The sequence below is a fragment of the Panulirus ornatus genome, chromosome 56 (genome assembly GCF_036320965.1).
Source record: "Panulirus ornatus isolate Po-2019 chromosome 56, ASM3632096v1, whole genome shotgun sequence".
Lineage (NCBI taxonomy): Eukaryota > Metazoa > Arthropoda > Malacostraca > Decapoda > Palinuridae > Panulirus > Panulirus ornatus.
The window spans coordinates 2,446,085-2,472,231 of NC_092279.1; the positions used below are offsets into that span (position 1 = coordinate 2,446,085).

The 26,147-nt window shown below is 50.0% G+C and overlaps 1 protein-coding gene across 6 annotated transcripts in view; it reads left to right on the forward strand.

The window, feature by feature from the left end:
• Positions 1-26,147, forward strand: part of LOC139765818 (uncharacterized) — a 403,015-nt gene that overhangs the window by 362,328 nt on the left and 14,540 nt on the right. The window contains exon 1 of one of the 6 annotated variants that reach the window (XM_071693624.1): positions 24,303-24,389. The exons of 1 other annotated variant lie outside the window; for it this stretch is intronic. The gene's annotated coding sequence lies outside the window, so the exon portion shown is untranslated. Of the gene's footprint in view, positions 1-24,302; positions 24,390-24,727; positions 24,947-25,027; positions 25,402-26,147 lie in introns of those variants that run through there. 4 more of the 6 variants (XM_071693618.1, XM_071693620.1, XM_071693622.1 and 1 more) reach the window with 4 other exon arrangements.

Here is a 26,147-nt window from a genome sequence, read left to right on the forward strand (position 1 = left end):
TCCTGGGGGCTGAGGGACCCTAGGAACGGCTCCTAGGTGCTGAGGGACCCTAGGAACGGCTCCTGGCTGCTGGGGGATCCTAGGAACGGCTCCTGGGTGCTGGGGTCCTAGGAACGGCTCCTGGGTGCTGGGGATCCTAGGAACGGCTCCTGGGTGCTGAGGGACCCTAGGAACGGCTCCTGGGTGCTGGGGGATCCTATGAACGGCTCCTGGGAGCTGAGGGACCCTAGGAACGGCTCCTGGGTGCTGAGGGACCCTAGGAACGGCTCCTGGGTGCTGGGGATCCTAGGAACGGCTCCTGGGGGCTGAGGGACCCTAGGAACGGCTCCTGGGTGCTGAGGGACCCTAGGAACGGCTCCTGGGTGCTGGGGCATCCTAGGAACGGCTCCTGGGTGCTGGGGTCCTAGGAACGGCTCCTAGGTGCTGGGGGATCCTAGGAACGGCTCCTGGGTGCTGAGGGATTCTAGGAACGGCTCCTGGGTGCTGGGGTCCTAGGAACGGATCCTGGGTGCTGGGGTCCTAGGAACGGCTCCTGGGTGCTGGGGGATCCTAGGAACGGCTCCTGGGTGCTGGGGGATCCTAGGAACGGCTCCTGGCTGCTGGGGGATACTAGGAACGGCTACTAGGTGCTGGGGATCCTAGGAACGGCTCCTGGGTGCTGAGGGATCCTAGGAACGGCTTCTGGGTGCTGGGGGATCCTATGAACGGCTCCTGGGAGCTGAGGGATCCTAGGAACGGCTCCTAGGTGCTGGGGGATCCTAGGAACGGCTCCTGGGTGCTGGGGGATCCTAGGAACGGCTCCTAGGTGCTGGGGATCCTAGGAACGGCTCCTAGGTGCTGGGGATCCTAGGAACGCCTCCTAGGTGCTGGGAGATCCTAGGAACGGCTCCTGGGTGCTGGGGATCCTAGGAACGGCTCCTGGGTGCTGGGGTCCTAGGAACGGCTCCTGGGTGCTGGGGATCCTAGGAACGGCTCCTAGGTGCTGGGGGATCCTAGGAACGGCTCCTAGGTGCTGGGGATCCTAGGAACGGCTCCTAGGTGCTGGGGGATCCTAGGAACGGCTCCTAGGTGCTGGGGATCCTAGGAACGGCTCCTAGGTGCTGGGGATCCTAGGAACGGCTCCTAGGTGCTGGGGGATCCTAGGAACGGCTCCTAGGTGCTGGGGGATCCTAGGAACGGCTCCTAGGTGCTGGGGATCCTAGGAACGGCTCCTAGGTGCTGGGGATCCTAGGAACGGCTCCTAGGTGCTGGGGATCCTAGGAACGGCTCCTGGGTGCTGGGGGATCCTAGGAACGGCTCCTAGGTGCTGGGGGATCCTAGGAACGGCTCCTAGGTGCTGGGGGATCCTAGGAACGGCTCCTAGGTGCTGGGGGATCCTAGGAACGGCTCCTAGGTGCTGGGGGATCCTAGGAACGGCTCCTAGGTGCTGGGGATCCTAGGAACGGCTCCTAGGTGCTGGGGGATCCTAGGAACGGCTCCTGGGTGCTGGGGGATCCTAGGAACGGCTCCTAGGTGCTGGGGGATCCTAGGAACGGCTCCTAGGTGCTGGGGGATCCTAGGAACGGCTCCTGGGTGCTGGGGTAGGCGGGGTTAGTTGAAGAGGGGGAACTGAAGGGGTAGGTGGTAGGGGAAGTTCCCTCCGCCCCCTGCCCCAGCCCCGACCCCGGCCCCGACCCCGGCCCCGACCCCGACCCCGACCCCGACCCCGGCCCCGACCCCGGCCCCGACCCCGGCCCCGGGGAGAAACAGCGTCAGGAAGGGGTTGAAGGGCGTCACCAGTGGGGTGAAGGGGGGATAGGCGCCCCCCAGGTGGCCCAGGGCGCTGCTGAAGGGAGGCACCTGAAGGGGGGGCTGTATCTTCAGCGGTGGCATGACCGGACCATCTGACGGCTTGACCCCACTGCTGGATTTACCACCTGGCTGGTGGGGGGGCTTGACAGGTGGTGGGGCTGAGTTGAAGGGCTTGACAGGTGGTGAGGCTGAGTTGAAGGGCTTGACAGGTGGTGGGGCTGAGTTGAAGGGCTTGACAGGTGGTGAGGCTGAGTTGAAGGGCTTGACAGGTGGTGAGGCGGAGTTGAAGGGTTTGACAGGTGGTGAGGCTGAGTTGAAGGGCTTGACAGGTGGTGGGGCTGAGTTGAAGGGCTTGACAGGTGGTGAGGCTGAGTTGAAGGGCTTGACAGGTGGTGAGGCTGAGTTGAAGGGCTTGACAGGTGGTGAGGCGGAGTTGAAGGGTTTGACAGGTGGTGGGGCTGAGTTGAAGGGCTTGACAGGTGGTGAGGCGGAGTTGAAGGGCTTGACAGGTGGTGGGGCTGAGTTGAAGGGTTTGACAGGTGGTGGGGCTGAGTTGAAGGGCTTGACAGGTGGTGAGGCGGAGTTGAAGGGATTGACAGGTGGTGAAGCTGAGGGTTTGACAGATGGTGAGGCTGAGGTGAAGGGTTTGACAGGTGGTGGGGCTGAGTTGAAGGGCTTGACAGGTGGTGGGGCTGAGTTGAAGGGCTTGACAGGTGGTGGGGCTGAGTTGAATGATTTGTCAGGTGGTGGGGCTGAGTTGAAGGGTTTGACAGGTGGTGAGGCTGAGGGTTTGACAGATGGTGAGGCTGAGTTGAAGGGTTTGACAGGTGGTGAGGCTGAGTTGAAGGGCTTGACAGGTGGTGGGGCTGAGTTGAAGGGCTTGACAGGTGTTGGGGCTGAGTTGAAGGATTTGACAGGTGGTGGGGCTGAGTTGAAGGGCTTGACAGGTGGTGGGGCTGAGTTGAAGGGTTTGACAGGTGGTGGGGCTGAGTTGAAGGGTTTGACAGGTGTTGGGGCTGAGTTGAAGGGCTTGACAGGTGTTGGGGCTGAGTTGAAGGATTTGACAGGTGGTGGGGCTGAGTTGAAGGGCTTGACAGGTGGTGGGGCTGAGTTGAAGGATTTGACAGGTGGTGGGGCTGAGTTGAAGGGCTTGACAGGTGTTGGGGCTGAGTTGAAGGATTTGACAGGTGGTGGGGCTGAGTTGAAGGATTTGACAGGTGGTGGGGCTGAGTTGAAGGGCTTGACAGGTGGTGAGGCTGAGTTGAAGGATTTGACAGGTGGTGGGGCTGAGTTGAAGGATTTGACAGGTGGTGGGGCTGAGCCGGGGGATTTACTGGGGAGAAATGGACGACTGTCTGATTTAGGGACTGGAGAACTAAAGGGATTTGGTGGATTTATTCTGGGGGAGTTAAGAGGAAGAACTGGGATTGGGGATTTATGAGCTGTTGGTACGTTCTCTGGTTCTAGGCTCGGGGATTTACGTGTCCAAGGATTACCTGGGCGGTCTAGAATGGGGGATTTATGCCTCGGTGGTATAGAATGAGGATCCACCCTGGGGGATTTACCTCCTGCAGAAGGCGCAGGGTTTTGGTTTGAAAAGGTAGGGTTCGAGGTGGTAGATGGGGGATTTCGTAGAGGGATTACAGGTCTCTGGGGATTAGAATGAGGTTCCACCCTGGGGGATTTACCTCCTGCAGAAGCCACAGGATTTTGGTTTGATAAGGTACGGGTTCGAGGTGCTAGATGGGGGATTTCGTCGAGGGATTACAGGTCTCTGGGGATTACTGTCAGGCAATGGCTTGGGAAACGGAGCCAAGGGAGTGACAGATTCGAAGCTCGAATCCCCCGCTGGGGATTTACCAATTGGGATTAGTCTGGGGAGATTACCATCTAAGGGGTACTGACGAGGGAGTGGGGTTGATGAGCCAGGGTTAGCCTGGGGTGTGAACCCCGTAGACTGGGGGCTGGGGAGGTCACGCCGCCCTTCCTCGTTCGAGGCTCGACTCGCATCGCCGTCAGGTCTAGGGGGGCGACGTAGCCGATGTCTGGGACTTCGAAGGGCGAGACCTGTTGGATAGGTGGCAGTTCTTTGGGTAAGAATGCGGTGTCCACCAACGCCGTCAGGTGGTTGATCCTGGGGGCGTCGTGTATCCCTCGGAGGCTGGGGGGCCACTGCCTTTGGCCTGCTGCCGAAGGAAGCTGCCTTCCGATGGCTGCTAAAGGGACTTGCCTTCTGGTTCCTCCTGACGGAGCCGCGTCGTGAGCGGGAGCGTCGCCCCCTGCCGCAGGAGGGTTCTCGCCCCTCCTGCGAGCTCTCGGGGCTGGACGGCTGCTGCTGGATTTCCCGTGGGTCCTTGGGTCCTCCCCCTCACCGTCAGGTCGTAGACGCCGCCACGGGATGGGCTGAGGCTTGCGTCCGCTCTCCGGCGTGAGGTCGGTGGCGCGAGCCTGCTGCGCCTCCGGCAGAAGGCCGTTGTCGTCGGAGTGTCGCAGGGTGAGGAGGGAGGGCGGTGGGTCCTCTGGCTCGAACCGATCCCGCTCCTGACGAAGGCCTTGTGCCACCTGGTGGGGCAGGAGGGAGCCTAAGGGTGACGGGTGATGCCTTGGCGCGGGAGGCGCTGAAGCTGACCCTATGGACATGTCCCAGGACGCCCCACCGTCAGCTTCCTGTAGAAGGGAGGAGGAGACACAAGGGAATGAGACAGTGATCTGATCATAGTACACAGTGTACCACATCTTGGCTGTACATTATGTACGGTGAAAAGGTAAATACAGAAATAGAAAGTGAAACGTGTCCGTCTTCCTGCATCCAGAGCTCTCTCTCTCTCTCTCTCTCTCTCTCTCTCTCTCTCTCTCTCTCTCTCTCTCTCTCTCTCTCTCTCTCTCTCTCTCCAACAGCACTTGATGGGACGTGGTATATAAGTCTTTCCCTTCTGAACTTACCTCGGTCGACATTTCGCCTTGTCTGTGTTCCCTGACAATTTTGCCTTCCTGTCTGGTCGTTCCATTTGCAGTTTTCGTCGATAGATGGAGCGACGTCCTTCCTGTCAACCTTGGTGTTCCTCACAGCTCAGCCTATTCACCTACTCTCTTCTACACTTCTCTCCAACATCTAAATCCTATTCACTCATGCTTGAGGATTCCAATCTGTATACTTCAACTAATGTTCCCTCCCGTCTTCACTCTAATATCCGTTCTCTTTCTCGCACTGAACATGTACAGCACCGCTGAATGAAGAATGACTGACCTGGTTCAGTTCAGCAGAGCTAAAACTCAATTTCTCTGTCACTTATTTCCCTCTCTTCATTTTCCAAACACCTACAAGAACTGAAACGTATATTGAGCATAATCGTACCCTCCTTCCCCCCCCCCCCCCCTTGGAAACTCCACGTGAACAGCATCACAAAATTCTGATCCTCCAAATCTGGTTAGTGTTGTACAGGCAGCATAATTGTTTACCTTGTGAGCAGGGATTCCATATCTGAAAAGGTTTTTATTGGCCCAAGTTTGGAACAACTGCTCTCATATCTGAGATGGCTTTCCCTCCCCTCCTTCTTGAGTAAGAGCAGCAGTGTTCTTGTAATTAAAGTCCTCCATCACATCCCCAATATTCCAATTTGGTGCGCCGCTCATGGACGTACTTCAGGGTATATATAATCAGCGTCGCTCAACTGATTCCGCGGACCGTGTTCCCTCGACAGGTTTGGAAAAAGGAAATGACACAGAACCCATTCCCGGCTCTGGCTTATCTGATTCCCCAGCCTCTAATTACCTCCACCAACGCCATGGGGGGAAAATCCTGCTTCCCAATTAGTTAGGCAATTTTTTTGGTTGGGACGATTAGGGCAGGTACAAAGAATCGAAGCCTCGCTCGCCTATTGTCCTGAGCGGCCAGGTAACCCACCAACCCACTAATCCACTCACCCACCCATTCACAGTGAAGGCTTTATTTACCATGGATGTAGTATTAATGCGCGTTTAATACCCACCCAGTCAATAGTGGCAAGTCGGTTTGGAATACACAAGTTGCGGTTTTTTGGAAAAGTTCAATTGCTACGAGGTGTGTGTGTTTGTTAACTCTGCCGTAATTGGCGATGACCGATAATTACCCTTGCTATAATAATGCTATTTTGGCTCATGCTGTCGTAACCCGGGGTCAAGCTGTGTTAAAATAGGTCACTGGTAGTTAGGAACACTTAAAGTAATTAGTTAAGTCCATCCACTGTCGTCTTGTTAGGATAAAGAGGAGCGATTAATACACCTTGAAATATGATTATCGTGCCTTAAATTACGATTATCGTACCTTGAAATACGATACTCGTCCCTTGAAATACGATACTCGTACCTTGAAATGCAATTATTGTACCTTGAAATACGATTATCGTACCTTGAGGTGGTATTATCGTACCTTGAAATACGACTATCGCACCTTGAAACACGATTATCATACCTGGAAATACAATTATCGTACCCTACAATACAATTATAGCACCTCAAAATACAATTATCGTACCTTGATATACTGTCATTCGATTATCTTACCATAATATACTGTTATCGTATCTTAGTAATACGAATATCATACGGTGATACACTATTATCGTACCTTAATATACTGTGATCGTACCTTAATAAACTGTTATCATATCATAGTAATACAATTATCATACCATAACATTCCATTATCGTCTCATAGTAACACGATTATCGTACCGTAATACACTATTATCGTACCTTAATATACTGTGATCGTACCTTAATAAACTGTTATCATATCATAGTAATACAATTATCATACCATAACATTCCATTATCGTCTCATAGTAACACGATTATCGTACCGCAATACACTATTATCGTACCTTAATCTACTATTATCGTATCGTAGTAACACGATTATCGTACCGCAATACACTATTATCGTACCTTACTCTACTATTATCGTATCTTAGTAACACGATTATCGTACCGCAATACACTATTATCGTACCTTACTCTACTATTATCGTATCTTAGTAACACGATTATCGTACCGCAATACACTATTATTGTACCTTAATCTACTATTATCGTATCGTAGTAACACGATTATCGTACCGTAATACACTATTATCGTACTTTATGGAATAGTTATCGTCAAAGTCCAGCAATAGATCCTTTTTCTCGTAGTTTTCACCAGAGATTTGTTACCTTAGCGTCAGTATGTGTCTATGAGGGTGTCGCCACGACACTATCTTGTGTCTCTCAGTCTGTCTGCCTGTCTGTCTGTGTATGTGTTTGTCTGTGTATGTGTGTCTGTGTGTATAAGTGTGTGTGTCTGTTTATAAGTATGTATGTGTGTGTGTGTGTGTGTGTGTGTGTGTGTGTGTGTGTGTGTGTGTGTGTATAGTGTGTGTCTGTGTCTGTCTGTCTGTCTGTCTGTGTATGTGTCTGTGTATAAGTGTGTGTCTGTGATTATAAGTGTGTATATGTGTCTGTGTATTGTGTGTGTGTATGTGTGTGTGTGTGTGTGTGTGTGTGTGTGTGTGTGTGTGTGTGTGTGTGTCTGTCTGTCTGTCTGTCTGTCTGTCTGTCTGTCTGTGTATGTGTGTCTGTGTGTATAAGTGTGTGTATGTGTGTCTGTGATTATAAGTGTGTATGTGTGCCTGTGTATATAAATGTGTGTATGTGTGTGTGTGTGTGTGTGTGTGTGTGTGTGTGTGTGTCTTTGTCTGTGTCTATGTCTCCCAGGCACAGCCACACACACACAACACACACCTGACGTCATCTTCCACAACAATAGCTGACCCATCCCCCCCGCCCCCCAGGTGGCCGCTCCTCTGCTCCACGACCCCCCCACACACAGACAATGGCTCCACCCCAGGTCGTTGTACGACCCCGTGTCGTTAAACCTCCCATTCCCCCCCCTAACACGACCCTTCCCCCCCTCCCGTCACCTCTCGCCCCGAGCACGACACGAAGATCCCCAGAGAACGACACCCCCAGAGAACGACTACACCACCTGGTTACCCACAGTGGCCACGACTGCAGACGACACACCCCCAGAGAACGACTACACCACCTGGTTACCCATAGCGTCTACGCCTGCTGACGACCCCAGAGAACGACACCCCCAGAGAACGACTACACCACCTGGTTACCCATAGCGTCTACGCCTGCTGACGACCCCAGAGAACGACACCCCCAGAGAACGACTACACCACCTGGTCACCCACAGTGGCCACGACTGCAGACGACACCACCCCAGAGAACGACTACACCACCTGGTTACCCATAGTGTCTACGCCTGCTGACGACCCCAGAGAACGACACCCCCAGAGAAACGACTACACCACCTGGTTACCCACAGTGGCCACGACTGCAGACGACACCACCCCAGAGAACGACTACACCACCTGGTTACCCAAAGCGTCTACGCCTGCTGACGACCCCAGAGAACGACACCCCCAGAGAAACGACTACACCACCTGGTTACCCATAGCGTCTACGCCTGCTGACGACCCCAGAGAACGACACCCCCAGAGAAACGGCTACACCACCTGGTCACCCACAGTGGCCACGACTGCAGACGACACACCCCCCAGAGAACGACTACACCACCTGCAGGTCACCACAGTGGTAACCACAGGGGAGGCAGGACTTACATTACACAGTGGGGGGACAGTGGTGGCTCCAGGGGGGGGGGGGGGGGAAGGTAGGTGTCAAGAGGCCCCCGGCGCAGACCACGGGACAGAAAGACCTCACCGGGGCCTTCTCTCTCTCTCTCTCTCTCTCTCTCTCTCTCTCTCTCTCTCTCTCTCTCTCTCTCTCTCTCTCTCTCTCTCTCTCTCTATCTATCTATCTATGTATTTATCTATCTATCTATCTATCTATCTGTCTATCTATCTATTTATCTATCTATCTATTTTTCTATCTATCTGTCTATCTATCTATTTATCTATCTATCTATTTATCTATCTATCTGTCTATCTATCTATTTATCTATCTATCTATCTATCTACCACGGGCTGTGTGAGACATGCATTGCCTACACAGGTTACCTGGGTCGGATGTCCATAAGCACGTACCAGGTACTTGTGTACGACCTCCCCGAGCAGGTACCTGGCTCCTTGCGTACAGGTAAGTCTTCCCCATTCACGTACCTGCAGGTACCTGTGTAAAAAACCTCACCTGGCGACTTACCTGCAGGTACCTGTGTACGGACCGACATACCAGGTATCTTCAGGTACCAGGACACTCACCTGGTAACTAGTTAGAGTGTTCCCAGTGGGACGTACCTGCAGGTACCTGTGTACGGACCGACATACCAGGTATCTTCAGGTACCAGGACACTCACCTGGTAACTAGTTAGAGTGTTCCCAGTGGGACGTACCTGCAGGTACCTGTGTACGGACCGACATACCAGGTATCTTCAGGTACCAGGACACTCACCTGGTAACTAGTTAGAGTGTTCCCAGTGGGACTTACCTGCAGGTACCTGTGTAAAACACCTCACCTGGCGACTTACCTGCAGGTACCTGTGCAGGGACCGACATACCAGGTATCTTCACGTACCAGGACACTCACCTTGTAACTAGTTAGAGTATTCCCAGAGGGACTTACCTGCAGGTACCTGTGTACGGACCGACTTACCAGGTATCTTCAGGTACCAGGACACTCACCTGGTAACTAGTTATTAGAGTATTCCCAGAGGGACTTACCTGCAGGTACCTGTGCAGGGACCGACATACCAGGTATCTTCAGGTACCAGGACACTCACCTGGTAACTAGTTATTAGAGTATTCCCAGAGGGACTTACCTGCAGGTACCTGTGTACGGACCGACATACCAGGTATCTTCAGGTACCAGGACACTCACCTGGTAACTAGTTAGAGTGTTCCCAGAGGGACTTACCTGCAGGTACCTGTGCAGGGACCGACATACCAGGTATCTTCAGGTACCAGGACACTCACCTGGTAACTAGTTAGAGTATTCCCAGAGGGACTTACCTGCAGGTACCTGTGCAGGGACCGACTTACCAGGTATCTTCAGGTACCAGGACACTCACCTGGTAACTAGGTAGGACATTCCCAGCGGGTACCGGCAGGTAGTCCAGGCCGAGAGCAGTACCAGGCCAAACTGCGGGGATAAAGATCATGTTGGATAAGATCACTGAACACTGTAGAGTTAGAGCAGTGTAGAGCTGGGGCAGTGTAGAGCTGGGGTAGTGTAGAGCTGGGGCAGTGTAGAGCTGGGGCTGTGCAGAGCTGGGGCAGTGTAGTACTGGGGCAGTGTAGAGCTAGGGCAGTGTAGAGCTGGAGCAGTGTAGAGCTGGGGCAGTGTAGTACTGGGGCAGTGTAGAGCTGGGGCAGTGCAGAGCTGGGGCAGTGTAGAGCTGGGGCATTGTAGAGCTGGGGCAGTGTGGTATTGGGGCAGTGTAGAGCTGGGGCAGTGTAGTGCTGGGGCTGTGCAGAGCTAGGGCAGTGTAGAGCTGGGCCAGTGCAGAGCTGGAGCAGTGTAGAGCTGGGGCAGTGTAGAGCTGGGGCAGTGTAGTACTGGGGCAGTGTAGAGCTGGGGCAGTGTGGAGCTGGGACAGTTTAGATCTGGGGCAGTTTAGATCTGGGGCAGTGTAGAGCTGGGGCAGTGTAGTACTGGGGCAGTGTAGAGCTGGGCCAGTGTGGAGCTGGGACAGTTTAGATCTGGGGCAGTGTAGAGCTGGGGCAGTGTAGTACTGGGGCAGTGTAGAGCTGGGGCAGTGTGGAGCTGGGACAGTTTAGATCTGGGGCAGTGTAGAGCTGGGCAGTGTGGTACTGGGGCAGTGTAGAGCTGGAGCAGAGTAGTACTGGAGCAGTGTAGTACTGGGGCGGTGTAGAGCTGGGTCAGTGTAGAGCTGGGGCAGAGTAGTACTGGGGTAGTGTGGTACTGGGGCAGTGTAGAGCTGGGGCAGTGTGGAGCTGGGACAGTTTAGATCTGGGGCAGTGTAGAGCTGGGCAGTGTGGTACTGGGGCAGTGTAGAGCTGGAGCAGAGTAGTACTGGAGCAGTGTAGTACTGGGGCGGTGTAGAGCTGGGTCAGTGTAGAGCTGGGGCAGAGTAGTACTGGGGCAGTGTGGTACTGGGGCAGTGTAGAGCTGGGGCAGTGTGGTACTGGGGCAGTGTCGTACTGGGGCAGTGTGGTACTGGGGTATGTGGTACTGGGGCAGTGTGGTACTGGGGCAGTGTAGAGCTGGGGCAGTGTGGTACTGGGGCAGTGTGGTACTGGGGCAGTGTGGTACTGGGGTATGTGGTACTGGGGCAGTGTGGTACTGGGGAGTGTGGTACTGGGGTAGTGTGGTACTGGGGCAGTGGGTGGTACTGGGGCAGTGTGGTACTGGGGCAGTGTGGTACTGGGTAGTGTAGTACTGGGGCAGTGTTGTACTGGGGAGTGTGGTACTGGGGCAGTGTGGTACTGGGGCAGTGTGGTACTGGGGCAGTGTGGGTACTGGGCAGTGTGGTTACTGGGGCAGTGTGGTACTGGGGCAGTGTGGTACTGGGGTCAGTGTGGTACTGGGGTAGTGTTGGTACTGGGCAGTGTGGTACTGGGCAGTGTGGGTACTGGGGCTAGTGTGGTACTGGGCAGTGTGGTACTGGGGCAGTGTGGTACTGGGGCAGTGTGGTACTGGGGTAGTGTGGTACTGGGGCAGTGTGGTACTGGGGAGTGTGGTACTGGGGCAGTGTGGTACTGGGGTAGTGTGGTACTGGGGTAGTGTGGTACTGGGGCAGTGTGGTATGGGGCAGTGTGGTACTGGGCAGTGTGGTACTGGGGTAGTGTGGTACTGGGGCAGTGTTGGTACTGGGAGTAGTGTGGTACTGGGGCAGTGTGGTACTGGGGCAGTGTGGTACTGGGGCAGTGTGGTACTGGGGCAGTGTGGTACTGGGGCAGTGTGGTACTGGGGCAGTGTGGTACTGGGGCAGTGTGGTACTGGGGCAGTGTGGTACTGGGGCAGTGTGGTACTGGGGCAGTGTGGTACTGGGGCAGTGTGGTACTGGGGCAGTGTGGTACTGGGGCAGTGTGGTACTGGGGCAGTGTGGTACTGGGGCAGTGTGGTACTGGGGCAGTGTGGTACTGGGGCAGTGTGGTACTGGGGCAGTGTGGTACTGGGGCAGTGTGGTACTGGGGCAGTGTGGTACTGGGGCAGTGTGGTACTGGGGCAGTGTGGTACTGGGGCAGTGTGGTACTGGGGCAGTGTGGTACTGGGGCAGTGTGGTACTGGGGCAGTGTGGTACTGGGGCAGTGTGGTACTGGGGCAGTGTGGTACTGGGGCAGTGTGGTACTGGGGTAGTGTGGTACTGGGGCAGTGTGGTACTGGGGCAGTGTGGTACTGGGGCAGTGTGGTACTGGGGCAGTGTGGTACTGGGGCAGTGTGGTACTGGGGCAGTGTGGTACTGGGGCAGTGTGGTACTGGGGCAGTGTGGTACTGGGGTAGTGTGGTACTGGGGCAGTGTGGTACTGGGGCAGTGTGGTACTGGGGCAGTGTGGTACTGGGGCAGTGTGGTACTGGGGCAGTGTGGTACTGGGGCAGTGTGGTACTGGGGCAGTGTGGTACTGGGTAGTGGTACTGGGGCAGTGTGGTACTGGGGCAGTGTGGTACTGGGGCAGTGTGGTACTGGGGCAGTGTGGTACTGGGGCAGTGTGGTACTGGGGCAGTGTGGTACTGGGGCAGTGTGGTACTGGGGCAGTGTGGTACTGGGGCAGTGTGGTACTGGGGCAGTGTGGTACTGGGGCAGTGTGGTACTGGGGCAGTGTGGTACTGGGGCAGTGTGGTACTGGGGTAGTGTGGTACTGGGGCAGTGTGGTACTGGGGCAGTGTGGTACTGGGGCAGTGTGGTACTGGGGCAGTGTGGTACTGGGGCAGTGTGGTACTGGGGCAGTGTGGTACTGGGGAGGGTGGTACTGGGGCAGTGGGTACTGGGGCAGTGTGGTACTGGGGTAGTGTGGTACTGGGTAGTGTGGTACTGGGGCAGTGTGGTACTGGGGGCAGTGTGGTACTGGGGAGTGTGGTACTGGGATGTGGGTTGGGGAGTGTGGAACTGGGGAAGTGTGGTAGCTAGGGGCAGTGTGGGTACTGGGGCAGTGTGGTACTGGGGAGTGTGGTACTGGGGCAGTGTGGTACTGGGGCAGTGTGTGGACTGGGGCGAGTGTGGTACTGGGCAGTGTGGTACTGGGGCAGTGTGGTACTGGGGAGTGTGGTACTGGGGCAGTGTGGTACTGGGGCAGTGTGGTACTGGGGTAGTGTGGTACTGGGGCAGTGTGGTACTGGGGCAGTGTGGTACTGGGGCAGTGTGGTACTGGGGTAGTGTGGTACTGGGGCAGTGTGGTACTGGGGCAGTGTGGTACTGGGGCAGTGGTGGTACTAGGGGGAGTGTGGTACTGGGGCAGTGTGGTACTGGGGCAGTGTGGTACTGGGGCAGTGTGGTACTGGGGCAGTGTGGTACTGGGCAGTGTGGTACTGGGGTAGTGTGGTACTGGGGCAGTGTGGTACTGGGGCAGTGTGGTACTGGGGCAGTGTGGTACTGGGGCAGTGTGGTACTGGGGTAGTGTGGTACTGGGGCAGTGTGGTACTGGGGCAGTGTGGTACTGGGGCAGTGTGGTACTGGGGTAGTGTGGTACTGGAGCAGTGTGGTACTGGGGCAGTGTGGTACTGGGGCAGTGTGGTACTGGGGCAGTGTGGTACTGGGGCAGTGTGGTACTGGGGTAGTGTGGTACTGGGGCAGTGTGGTACTGGGGCAGTGTGGTACTGGGGCAGTGTAGAGCTGGGGCAGTGTGGTACTGGGGCAGTGTGGTACTGGGGCAGTGTGGACGCTGGGCGAGACCATAGTAATGGAAACTGCTTTCCAAACTGTTGACCTGACCTGGGACGAAGAGATGAACCCGTCACAACATAACACAAACTGTGAGAGTCCGTGTGTACAGACAGCGCTGATACACGGTTAAGATACGGGGAGCAACACGGGTGTGCAAGCTCTCTCTCTCTCTCTCTCTCTCTCTCTCTCTCTCTCTCTCTCTCTCTCTCTCTCTCTCTCTCTCTCTCTCTCTCTCTCTCCCTCCCTCAGGAGTGGCTTCCCTCTACAGGACAGAGCCACTGGGAGGAAGGGAGTCCTTCCTTGACGAACGCTCTTCTCTCGTACATTCTCCAAGTGGACCACTGGCAAGTCACATGGTGACAAAAAGACAGACATTTTCTTTCTTTTTTGTGTGTTTTCTTCTTTTTCTTTCCATTTCAGTATTGTTTCTAGCGAGCCACAGTCCTGCCGTGGGCACCACCTGTTTCCAGCTGCACAGCTGGTCTGATGGGTCTCCCTAGATGGCTCAGGGTTTCGCAGTTCCCCTTTACGTGGGGGCGAGGGAGGGAAGGTGGGAGGGAGGGGCAGCTGGAGGAGGAGGGGGAGGGTCTTAGCTTCCTGGTGGGGGAGGAGGGGGGGGAGGGCAACTGGTGGTCTCTGGCGAGAGGGAGGAGGGCAACTGGTGGTCTTTGGTGAAGGGGGAGGGAGGGGGGGAGGGCAACTGGTGGTCTCTGGCGAGGGGGGAGGGAGGGGGGGAGGGCAACTGGTGGTCTCTGGCGAGGGGGGAGGGCAACTGGTGGTCTCTGGCGAGGGGGGAGGGAAGGGGGGAGGGCAACTGGTGGTCTCTGGCGAGGGGGGAGGGAGGGGGAGAGGGCAACTGGTGGTCTCTGGCGAGAGGGAGGAGGGCAACTGGTGGTCTCTGACGAGGAGGGGGGGGGGGGGCAACTGGTGGTCTCTGGCGCGAGGGGGGTAGAGGGCAACTGGTGGTCTCTGGCGAAGGGGGAGGGAGGGCAACTGGTGGTCTCTGGCGCGAGGGGGGTAGAGGGCAACTGGTGGTCTCTGGCGAAGGGGGAGGGAGGGGAGGGCAACTGGTGGTCTTCTGCATTGGAGCATTGAAAGTCGAATGTCTTGTCCAGGGTTTTATTCACATGGGTCAGTGGCCCCGCCCGCGCGCGAGAGAGCGTCAATACAAGCGCGGGACAAAGACCCTCCACTTTCCACTGTGAAGTTTGTTTCCCTTCATCTCCCTCCCTCCCTCCCTCCCTCCCTCTCTCTCGTCTACTGACGCCCTCGACAAAGCGAAGTTCCTCTCCTGCCACCCGCCCTCCGACGAATTAAAAGAACAAGGGCGTGAACAAGGGCGTGAGCTGGTGTTTTTCACACACACACACACACACACACACACTCCCCAGTGGACGGACAATGGCTGTGCGTGGGGCCACAAACCCGTGTTTTTGAAGTGAACCACACTGTTACCAGACCCCTGGGGAGGTAAGGCCCCGCATGTGTGTGTGTGTCTCATATTCTCCCGCTCTCGCATAGGAAACAGTACGTACACCTGACACTTCCTTCTCCACTTCCTTCAAGAATGACATTACCTTTGCCAGCTTTTCGAATAGCTGCTGTGGCAACGATCGACTACAGTTACGCAGAACAAGAGATATTATTCAATGTATATATGGCCATCCTTAAGGGCGAAGGTACATTCCTTGGGCACCGACGGTACGACCACTTGAGCACGATGGTACGGCCCTTTAAGCCCAATGATACATTATCATTTTGGTCTGGCCTTTGATTTAACCTTTAAGGTCTAGATCAAAGACCAGGACCTCACCCTCAAGGGTCCCATTAAGGCTTAAGGCTCAGTATCATGTCTATCAGTGACAATAGTGTGCGATGCCCCTGTGCGCCCATGCTCAATGATATTTCATAACACTGACACACCATTCCGCTATGTAGCTTTTAGATTATTGGTTGATCATTTTTGTCACATAGTTGTCCAATTCCATCGACTCTTGAAAACACACAACGACAATTTCGTCACACATACACCACACACACGTCGTGTACGGGAAGAGAGAAAGGAGAGGGGGTTGGGAACATACTGCAGAAGGAGGGATGTGACATCTACCAAAAGAGATATTCAGAATGGAGGAAAACAGCGACTAGATCTCAGTGCAGGTCTACAAGCTGGCAAGACAGGGAGAAAGAAATTCAGAAAGGAAGAAGTAAAAAAAGGAAAGAACAGAGAAGGAGTGAAAGAAATTTAGAGGGAAAGCATAGTTAGCAATTTGATGGAAGATAACCTGGCAGATTCCCCATCTAGTATAAGTCAAACAGGAGTTACCAGTAACAGATTCATGTATCCAACTGATGGATTCGTTGGGAACGGAGAGCAACTGGATTTTGAAGGCACGAGTGAGTGAGGGTACATCAGATATCGTAGTACATAGCTGAGACTGAAGTCAATAAGGATGTCAATGCACTTGTGGAATTTTCCCAAAAGGGATGTTATGATAACATGATAGAGTGAGACCATAAGGATTGCAGGAGGTATTGGTGGCCAGTGGACCTTACAGCCACTACATTCTAGGAGAAATAAGTCTCAGATCACTTTTTTTGGGGGGTTACAATCCTTCCCGAAGATAAAAGAAAGACCAGGCGAGCAATGAAAAATAAAACCATTGTTCAGAAGTCTGAAGAACTTGGAAAAACCATTTTATCCCCAGATTTAAAAGTGGTAAAACTCTCAGGGAGGAACGAAATCGCTACGTTGAAGGAACGTCGACAAGAAATGTCTTGATACATTCGAGGACAGACGTTACGTCAAAGAGCTGAGTTTGCACTCGAAGACCAGAAGGAGCCATTACTACGACACCAGGGGAAAGGAATAGTTGCCAAAGAAAGGATTGGACTACATCCAGTGGAAATATAAAGGCTTACGAGGAACTAGACGCCCTTCACAAAGCTCTTTGGATCAAAGGCCATCTCACCATTTTGTGTTCCCGAGCGTGCCTGGAGGCATGTGTCCCCTCTGGAGGGAAATGACCTAATAGAATGAGACAGAGCTAACGCAGAGCCAGCAATCGTGTAAAGGTGATAGAGAAGAATTCCTCTCACCTCAAGAGCAGTGTTTTTTGAACGAGTCTAAACTGGGAGGTACTCCAGGAAGGCAATGAAAAAGTAAGCTGAGGAACATTCCATTAGAAACAGACTGGTTTTAAGTGAGAGACAGTGTGGGGTCTAGAATGAAAAAGATCTTATTTGACGAATCTGATCAGATATCTGTGAAGGAATGGGCAACATATATATATATATATATATATATATATATATATATATATATATATATATATATATATATATATATATATAGGCGACATGACATGGGCAATGATATGGCCCGGTTATGGCCATCCCGAAATATATTGAAAGGAGAGAAATGCATTTGGAACTCCGAGTGTTTGTAGAGCTGACCCTTAAAAGGAAGAGGTGTTACTGGAATGAGGGAAAGACGAAATGAGAGAGAGAGAGAGAGAGGAAGGTGTTCATAACGGTCCATCCTCGTGTGGCTGGTCGTCACACACACACACAAACCTTGTGTCTCCCTTCTGTCAAAACCCTCCCCTGGACATAGCAGCGTTGTCATGGTTGTGAAAAGTAGTATGACAAGCTACCAGTGTCCTGAAGTGTAGATCAGCACAGTAACACAACCTGACACTGTCATGATGGGCAGCAGCATAACTTGACTGGGTCATAACCACAACACCACAACCTAGTTGTATCCTGAAGTATGATTAACCACAGCGGCACAACCTAGCAGTGCCTTAAAGGGTATATAACCACAGGATCACAACCAAATGGGCCTCGCTGTGTGTGAATAACACAACAGTTTTACCTAACTAGATCTTAAAGGCGTGATGGTTAAAAACAACTGAGTCGTGTTGTTGTCAATAACTTATGGGTCACAAACCTAGGTTAGAAATAACCTGAGCTGTGGCGTAATGAATACCTTATGGGTCACAACCTAGCTAAAAAAAATAACTTGAGCTGTGTCGCAATCAATACCTTATGGGTCACAACCTAGCTTAAAAAATAACTTGAGCTGTGTCATAATCAATAAATTTTGGGTCACAACCTAGCTTAAAAAATAACTTGAGCTGTGTCGTAATCAATAAATTTTGGGTCACAAACCTATCGTTCATGGTCAATAGATTCGGTTGACGTCCTAAAATCCTATCCAACGACTTAAAAAAAAGAAAAGAAAAGAAAAAAGAATAAAAAGATCAACTTTAATGTAGCATTTCCAAGACTTACCGATGAGTAGCAGAAGGACGTACGTCTGGCAACGCCGGACTTCGCTCTCCTTAGCAGCCTTCGCCATCACCGCTGACTTTAGCGTCACGCTTCTGCTGTGTATGTCTGGGTTTTTTTTTTTTTTTCTCTCTCTCTTCGTTGTGGGTACTGGCTGGCGCTCTAGGTTATTAAGTCAGCTTCTGTTTTATAATGTGATTGCTGGTGATCACGTTGATGTCCCCCCCCCCAGCTTAGCTTGTAGAGTTAGGGTAATTTCAGCGGGTTAGGCTGGGTATGTCAACGGTTGCTGACGAAGTTAGGTTGGTTATCTCAACGGTTGCTGACGAAGTTAGACTGGTTATCTCAGCGGTTGATGACGAGGTCAGGTTGGTTATCTCACCGGTTGCTGACGAGTTAGGCTGGTTATCGCAACTCTTGCTGACGAGTTAGGCTGGTTATCTCAACTCTTGCTGACGAGGTAGGCTGGGTATCTCAACTCTTGCTGACGAGCTAGGCTGACTCTCTCCACAGTTGCAGACGAGCTAGGCTGACTCTCTCAACTCTCGCTGACCAGGTAGGCTGACTCTCTCAGCTGTTGCTGACTAGCTAGACTGACTCTCTCAGCGGTTGCAGCACCCGTGACAGTGTGTGTGTGTGTGTGTGTGTGTGTGTGTATGTCACTGGTTGATGGGTGGCTGGCCAGTGTCAGCAAGATCCTGCAGGATCTCCCCTTCTTGGTCGCTCAGGCACACGCCTCGTGTCCACTTAACACTTAACTGTCCTCCCAGCCACTACGTGTAGTGGATGATGGATGGAATCCACACTTAAATGTACTTCACAACGCCCCGTTTGTATCTGTGGGTCAGTTTTCCTAATATTTGAAACCTGGAGGTACTTCCCCCCCTTTCTTGTTCTCCTCACGGTGCCCTTTGAGGCCGCCACACAGGGTTAGGAAGGTGATGGTGGCGCTGCAGAAGGCGACCTGGACAGTGACCGGGTCTTGGGGGAAGGTGATGGTGGCGCTGCAGAAGGCGACCTGGACAGTGACAGGTCTTCGGGTGTGTCCGCCACACAGCTGTCTCTCTCTACATCTTGCACCAGGTCTTCCAGTCAGCACCTCGCCTTCGAGTGGGTTTCCAGTTTCCAGTCTCAGTCCTTTTTTAAGTTCAAGCAGTGACCGGCATTTAATGTACCTTTTTTGTTTTATATTATTCTCACACAAGCATGACGTCTGGGTGATGGTATGTTCAGGAAATGAATTGTCCTGGAGGGTAAGTGATGGGGAAAAAAGGATTATATCCATGTGGCAACAACTTGTTTTGCGTTACTTTCCCAGTTGATGTGACAATTGGCTTTGTCCAGGAGGGAGGCGTGGCTCCTGCTGGTGATGGTGATGGTGGCTGTGGCTGCTGGTGGTGATGGTGGTGGTGATGGTTGCCGAGTGAAGAAGGTGTTGTGAGGGGTAAGGGGAAGAGGCAGATACCACAAAAAGTATTATTATTCCCTTCTCAGACTGGAGTCCCGCAGGTCTTGTGATCTTGGAGCCAATGTTGTGTCCTGGTCTGTGTACACTTTACCGGAGCTTTTGAAAGTCAATTTCCACTCTGACCGAACACCCAGAGAAGGACTAGCAGTAGAAGACAGGAGGAACCAGAAAGAAATAGAAATGGAAATAGATATAGCCAGGACTAGCAGCGTAGAAGACAGGAGGAACAAGAAAGAAAGAGACATTGAAATAGACATAGCCAATATGCATTGTGTCCGGGTCAGTCTTAAGTATGGCATTAATGGATAGATCGACTAAATGACATGACAGTGAAGTTAAAAAGAATCTGTCTAGGACGACATTAGCGAAGCGTCAAGGTTTGGTAATGTCTTGGTTAAGAACATGGGAAAGCCAATTGTAAATTCGTGAGGTATACAATGTCGGTTGAGGCCAAATTAGTGTCGATTTCTTAACCTACCAGAGGAAGCAATATACTAGATTAAGAGAAAATTGACCAGGTGTTGAAATTGGAGGACGATTTGGAGGGGATCACAGTAAAATACGATTTGAGATTAACTATGATGAATATAGAAGGCAATAATGTAACCTTATAGTACCTGATTTCCGTTTGGTATATCACTACGACTGAAGCACCCTCTAGTGGCCGTTGGCAACTCAAGAGTGGGCCATTTTGATAATTATTTCTCTCCCTACACCTCGAAGCTTTGGAACTCTTTTACGCTCTTATGTCATTTCCAGTAACTATGAAGTGGCACATTTTAAAAGACAGGTTTTTCACTTCCTCCAAAACTCGCAAATACTTACCCTTGTCATTTTTTCCTTTTAATAATCCTCTCTCTATATTTTAATAAAGGCTTGGCCTTGATATGGCCTTTTGTCTGTGACTGGAGGCCCCAAACGTAGAAAAAAAAGAGAAATAATGACTGGGCTGAAATGGGTGGCAGGGAAGTGAATCCACATCAGACAGAAAATTCCCACAGATGACCAGACCTGGTCAGGTGACCCCACACGGGAGAGACTATAATCACTTGGAGACAGTTGATACAAATTCTATTCCCGTCTGAAGCGAAGTTCGAGAACAGTACGTGACCTGGAAGCACTTGAGATGATAAAAGATAAAGATGTGAATTTATCGTCAAGATAAAAAGATCCAGTGAAGGGGGAACTGATAAAGGGCAGGTTTCAGTTAGCGAGGCACCAGTGTAGAATAGAAGTGTTTAAAAAAGAGACCAGGAAAGCAAAAACGAGGTTATATAGTTAGGGTTTCGATAGACTTCTGTCCAAAGTATCAGACGAAAGATCGAAAAGAAACGTAAGATTTTGTTGAAAAGAATGAAAGTTTTCAGGGCCTTCTTGTCATTCTTCTAGTTCCAAGACAAGATGCCTCCTTAACACAGCTCCTCGAGTTCCCAAGGAGTGTGCTTCTGGGCCCATTGATTTCGCCTCGATATGAAGAAACCCCCACAGACTTTTCCCCTCCTCTTGGAATCATGCCTTGGTGCAGCCCATCCCTAAGAAAGGAGACTGTATTGACCCTCCCTCACCAGTTATCTGCCTCATTAATCTCTCGCTTTTATCTCCACTGTACTGACCCTCCCTCACCAGCTATCTGCCTCATTAATCTCGCTTTTATCTCCACTGTATTGACCCTCCCTCACCAACTATCGCCTCATTAATCTCTCGCTTTTATCTCCACTGTACTGACCCTCCCTCACCAGCTATCTGCCTCATTAATCTCGCTTTTATCTCCACTGTATTGACCCTCCCTCACCAACTATCGCCTCATTGATCTCTCGCTTTTATCTCCACTGTACTGACCCTCCCTCACCAGCTATTGCTTCAATGGTGTCTCGCTTCTGTTGTCTCCAAAGTCTTTGAAACTCTTTAACTTCTCAAACACTGAGAATCCAATTCTCTTTCTAAATACTCGTAGTGGTTTTGCAGCGCTGGGTCGACGAGAGGGGTCTTCTGTGGCGGGGGTACACACTCTCTCTCTCTCTCTCTCTCTCTCTCTCTCTCTCTCTCTCTCTCTCTCTCTCTCTCTCTCTCTGAGGGACTTTGGTGAAACTTTTGCCGCTGTCCTTCAACTTCTTCACAATGTTTGGTCTTGAGTGTTGATCTGTTTGCCTCTGTGTGTGTGTGTGTGTGTGTCTGTGGTTTTTTAAAAGTTCCGATGTGTTCATTCGTTAATTACTGTGCTTTTAAGTCCTTGAGTCATGATTCATCAACCTCTGTAGTTTAAGTCCTTGAGTCATGATTCATCAACCTCTGTAGTTTAAGTCCTTGAGTCATGATTCATCAACCTTCGGTTTAAGTCCTTGATTCATGATTCATCAACCTCTGTGGTTTAAGTCCTTGATTCATGATTCACCAACCTCTGTGGTTTAAGTCCTTCAATCGTGATTCATCTACCTCTGTGGTTTAAGTCTTTGAATCATAATTCATCAACCTATGTGGTTTAAGTCCTTGATTCATGATTCATCAGCCTCCGAGGTTTAAGTTCTTCAATCATGATTCATCAGCCTATGAGGTTTAAGTCCTTGAATCATGAGTCATCAACCTCCGGTTTAAGTCCTTGATTCATGATTCATCTGCCTCTGAGGTTTAAGTCCTTGGATCATGATTCATCTGCCTCTGAGGTTTAAGTCCTTGAATCATGAGTCATCAACCTCCGGTTTAAGTCCTTGATTCATGATTCATCTGCCTCTGAGGTTTAAGTCCTTGGATCATGATTCATCAACCTCTGAGGTTTAAGTCCTTGAATCATGAGTCATCAACCTCCGGTTTAAGTCCTTGATTCATGATTCATCTGCCTCTGAGGTTTAAGTCCTTGGATCATGATTCATCAACCTCTGAGGTTTAAGTCCTTGAATCATGAGTCATCAACCTCCGGTTTAAGTCCTTGATTCATGATTCATCTGCCTCTGAGGTTTAAGTCCTTGAATCATGATTCATCAGCCTCTGTGGTTTAAGTCCTTGATTCATGATTCATCATCCTCTGTGGTTTAAGTCTTAGAGTCATGATTCATCAACCTCTGTGGTTTAAGTCCTTGAATAATGATTCATCAACCTCTGTGGTTTAAGTCTTTGAATCATGATTCATCAACCTCTTTGGTTTAAGTCCTTGATTCATGATTCATCAACCTCTGTGGTTTAAGTCTTTGAGTCATGATTCATCAACCTCTGTGGTTTAAGTCCTTGATTCATGATTCATCAACCTCTGTGGTTTAAGTCTTTGAGTCATGATTCATCAACCTCTGTGGTTTAAGTCTTTGAATCATGATTCATCAACCTCTGTGGTTTAAGTCCTTGATTCATGATTCATCAACCTCTGTGGTTTGTCTTTGAGTCATGATTCATCAACCTCTGTGGTTTAAGTCCTTGATTCATGATTCATCAACCTCCGGTTTAAGTCCTTGAATCATGATTTATCAACCTCTGTGGTTTAAGTCCCTGATTCATGATTCATCGGCCTCTGAAGTTCAAGTCCTTGAATCATGATTCATCAGCCTCTATGGTTTAAGTCCTTGAATAATGATTCATCAACCTCTGTGGTTTAAGTCCTTGAATCATGATTCATCAACCTCTGAGGTTTAAGTCCTTGAATCATGATTCATCAACCTCTGTGGTTTAAGCCCTTGAATCATGATTCATCAACCTCCGGTTTAAGTCCTTGAGTCATGATTCATCAACCTCTTTGATTTAAGTCCTTGATTCATGAGTCATCAGCCTCTGAGGTTTAAGTCCTTGAATCATGATTCATCAACCTCTGTGGTTTAAGTCCTTGAATCATGATTCAACTTCCGGTTTAAGTCCTTGAGTCATGATTCATCAACCTCTGGTTTAAGTCCTTGAATCATGATTTATCAACCTCTGTGGTTTAAGTCCTTGAATCATGATTCATCAACCTCCGGTTTAAGTCCTTGGATCATGATTCATCAGCCTCTGAGGTTTAAGTCCTTGATCCATGATTCATCAACCTCTGTGGTTTAAGTCCTTGAATCATGATTCAACTTCCGGTTTAAGTCCTTGATCCATGATTCATCAACCTCTGGTTTAAGTCCTTGAATCATGATTTATCAACCTCTGTGGTTTAAGTCCTTGAATCATGATTCATCAACCTCCGGTTTAAGTCCTTGGATCATGAGTCATCAGCCTCTGAGGTTTAAGTCCTTGATCCATGATTCATCAACCTCTGGTTTAAGTCCTTGAATCATGATTCATCAACCCCTGTGGTTTAAGTCCATGAATAATGATTCATCAACTTCCAGTTTCAGTCCTTGAGTCATGATTCATCAAAATTGCATAATCTACACTTCAAAAAAAAAGGCATAAACCCTCTTTGCTAATGATGCAACATTTTTAAGCTTAATTATGCTGTTTTTAATTACTCTGTCCACTCTCACTCTATCCCATCCATCAACCAGTCTTATAATTTAAATGTAATTCCGTCCATCTTGCTTTAATAAGTCTCTAATGTAATTCTATATTACATTTTGTGAGTGTTCTATTGTTTCATATTGTGGAGGAGCTGTTGTCTACGTCATCAATCTATTTGTTCCCATTTGTAATTGTAAACTGTCTTACTATCTCTCCAGTTAATTACCCTTTAATCGTAACTCATTTGATTGATTTTTAATAATTAATTACAGTGTTGCGTACCGTGCATCATTCTCTATAATGGATTCTATTTTATAAAAAAAAATCTTTATAAATAAAGGAATTCCACGTGTTTTTGGGTCATGACTTCCGGGAGGACGGTATTTAAATGCCCCAGATTATAATTGCCATTTGACATTAAAATCGTCATGATTAAATTTATATTAAAAAAAAAATATTGATGTGAATCCCACTGGATAGATTTTTATTTCCCAGGAGCATTAATGAGTGAAAGAAAAGGTTGCGCTTTTCCCAGAGTGACTTGTTTTCTCGAGGTGTTATATTTACCTTTATACTCGAGTGTGGTGCCAAGGAAATTCTTATATAGAGAGAACAGTACGTGGATAAAGCTCTCCCTAGGCTTCGGCCATGTTATATATATTTTTTTATGCAAATTTATGGTAATTTAGAATGTTTATCATGGGGAGGAAGGGAGCAAGAGCGTTTTTTTTTTCCACTAAAGGCGAAGAGCCTGTTGCGCCTGGTCGCTGAGGAATACAAGCCTACAACTATCATCATAAAAAAAATTTATATACCATGATTATTTTTTTGTAATGCTCTTTAGCGAATAAAAATAAGTGTACCCTTTTTTATATAATGATAACAAAATTTATGATAATTTATTTGTATTTAGATGGCTACGAGCATGTTTACAGTGTAGTGGGATTAGGTGCGTATCCCCTTCCCCCAACCCTCCCTTTTACCCCTTGGGTGCGTCCACACACATCTTTTCGTCATTGGTTATAATTGGCATTCATGACCGTGGCAAATCCAGTTCTACTCCGTGTTTTCACCCGCCCCCCAGCCTAGCCATCTGTCATATTCCCATGTAGCGTGATGACAGTGCCCGGCTCGGCAGTGGCATTTTCGTAAATAAACCCGGATTTCCGCAGGTACGTAATGCTGTGTCTCGCTATTTCCTTTCTCCCCCCCAACCCCTTTCTCCCCCTCTCCTCCTCCTCTCCCCCCCCCCGTCCTCCAACTGGGAGAGACAGACAGACAGACAGAGACGTCTCACCAATTTCGTAAATGTCAAGAGTTCAGAACTCAGTGGAAGGTGTGGCGCTGATCGTAGAAATTTGTGGAGGGTAAATCCCCACTGGAGAACAGATTAAGTGTGGCAGTTTCACCATTCCCAGGAGAGATAGAAAAAGGTCATTAGTGTCCTGGTGGTGGCTAAGGGGGTTTCGGCCTCCTTTTTTTTTTATTCGTATTCGTGTGTCAGAAAGGAATTACCCCATGAGTGATAGTCGTGATTGGGTGGATCATATGGGTCAAAGAGTCGCCCATGTCCAAGCTTGGCACAGGCCCTTATGTCAGTGATAGCCCGGTACCGCTCCTGACACAGGTTAGGCCTCTGGCCGAATCACTATATGGCCTTATTTTCGTGTGTGTGTCTGTGTCTGGTGCACTTGTAATGGAAATTTATGTATAATATTACATTTAACTTTAGCATTAGGGTAAGGGTGGGTACAAGTCATTACGTTTAACTTTAGCATTAGGGTAAGGGTTGGTACGAGTCACCTTATTACATTTATCTTTAGCATTAGAGTAAGGGTGCGTACGAGTCATTATATTTATCTTTAGCATTAGGGTAAGGGTGTGTACGAGTCATCTTATTACATTTATCTTTAACATTAGGGTAAGGGTGCGTAAGAGTCATCTTATTTATCTTTAGCATTAGGGTAAGGGTGCATACAAGTCATCTTATTACAATTATCTTTAGCATTAGGGTAAGGGTGGGTACGAGCCATTACATTTATCTTTAGCATTTGGGTAAGGATGTGTACGAGTCATATTATAACATTTATCTTTAGCATTAGGGTAAGGATGTGTACGAATCATCTTTCTCATTTGTGTGTATTTGGTATGAGTGAAGAATTATTGATGATGATTTACTGTGCTGTATGTTTTTGGAATAGGGCAAGTTTAGGTTCACATTATTGTTATTTGGAAAGGGGATAGATTACCAGTTTACCTTTGCGTCAAAACTTGCTTAAGATATTGAGTGTTTTTGTCATATGATGCTTGTGTAGCGTTACAAGGATGTGGTAAATTCTCACTTAAAGTAAGCACATTCTGACATTGAGATCT